This window comes from Aythya fuligula, chromosome 2 (genome assembly GCF_009819795.1).
Source record: "Aythya fuligula isolate bAytFul2 chromosome 2, bAytFul2.pri, whole genome shotgun sequence".
NCBI lineage: Eukaryota > Metazoa > Chordata > Aves > Anseriformes > Anatidae > Aythya > Aythya fuligula.
The window spans coordinates 128,151,319-128,153,378 of record NC_045560.1 but is presented as its reverse complement, the minus strand read 5'-3'; positions in this window follow the sequence as shown (position 1 = coordinate 128,153,378).

Here is a 2,060-nt window from a genome sequence, read left to right as displayed (position 1 = left end):
GATCAAGCATTTAATCTTTGCCACCCTCTTCTGCATATAAGATGCACAGATATGTGGCCTAAAGCATACTGCAAACATAAAATTTTCAGTTAGGCACAAATGAAACTGCTACAGTACCTGGTAAGCTCTTAAAAAAAGGCTATCATCCTATGGTATTTTCAAAAGGATTCTCCGAACTTCATTTGGTATTCACATTAAACCTACATCCATCATACTATTTTAGTACATATTTTCCAGTACATGCTGCATGGTAATTATGAATACAGAAGGTTCTATTCATTGTGGAGTATTTTCACATTCTTTAGATACACTGAGCACTATGAGGTTGAATTTTGATTACTGTACTAGATTTCTGGGCACACAAAACACACATGGAGCACTTTGCACTTATTTTCAGTTTTAAAATATTCCTGAAACATCTAGCAAGTCCACAGATACTTAAATGGCAGAATTTCAGGCACAATTCAGCCAGAGCTGTTTACTGCAAATACGTTTGTAGGGTGACTTTCTTTTTCTTTTTCTTTTTTCTTTTTATTTTTTTCACTAGAATAGCCATATTTTATTTATGATTTTGGATTTTATTTAACAGCATTCCAGTTTAGTTTAGCACGAAGTATTTAATAACCATGTCTACTGTCTTAATTACCCTATAAAGCAGGGTTCCATTGGCATTTGACCCTCCACAGCATTCCAGAGAAACTGCAGGACCATGATAATTACCAACTGCCTGTGAGAAAATTAAACAAAAAAGGTCTAACTTTTAAACCACCATTTTAAACGACCTATTACATCTCAGGAATAAATCATTGATGAAATAGCCTGCTTAACAGGAAAATAGCTATTCCATAGCAAAGAATTTCCCCTTGCATGATCATGAAGAGAATATTAAGTATTCTTCAGCTCAAAAGGTTAGGTTTTATGTCTGTCCAATGCCTTTTAATGTTTTTTTTTTTTTTTTTTTTTTTTTTTTTTTTTTTTTGTGCAATTTTACTGTAATCAAAGACTTTTCCTGTGTAGGTTGCAGACTATGACTATTTTGTCGGTCTTAAACATTTTCCTGTTCAAAGAACAGAAAATTTATTTAAACATGTAAAAAGACAAAAGTGTTTACAAACGTAGTGTCTTTCATCATTAAAAGAACTTGCATTAATATAGCTTGATTTACTTTGATTAATGTAGCCATTTCTTATATATTTTTTCTAAAAAGTGTTAATCAATTTAAAGTCATAATAGCACATATTAATTGCTAACAGTTAAAAAAAATCTAATACATTTGAAAATCTAAATTATGACTTTATTTGATGACACTGTCCTTATCCTTAATCTAATGTCAATTACTATACTTATTTCTATAACCATTCTATGCTTCATTTCTTAATACTATACTTAGCAAAATTATATTTCATCTACTTTTTTCAAAATGTCACATTGTATTTTTTCTAAATAATTCATCTGTGCTGAAAACTGACCCTCATTTCCAGATCAGATCAACATTCCATACACACACTGTGAAGTTAGAAATTTACTAACAACAACAATAACAACAAAGGCAATTAAAAACATTTTTTTCACTTTTACATGTATGATATAATGATATAAATCAGGGGAATATCCATTACTTTTAAAATTCATACCAGAACATTTTCTAAACCTCCTTAAAACATTTCACTTGAAAGCATCTCTGTTTTCAACAGAAGCAACTATAAGTCTAATGAACAAAGAGTTTATGGAAAAGCCAAGCCACAAATGAAATTTAAATGGTTTTAGAAAGGGAGTTTGAAAAATAATTCTGTGTTCAATCAAAAATAGCGCAACCCTTCTATTTTGTGCCTTGTGGCTCAAAAGAAGCCTTGTGACAGCTATCATCAGAGTTAAAGGCCTCTGGCCACAACTTTTATTTAAATTCCAGTTTAATTTATAATCCAAACCAGAGATTAAATGTATATCAGGCAACTGAATCCTAGTAATATATTATAAACTTCTGAGTTTGATGATCCTAGTGCAGTTGTTCCCAGCCCAAATTTGACACTCCTATACCACTGTTCTCATACTACTGTCTA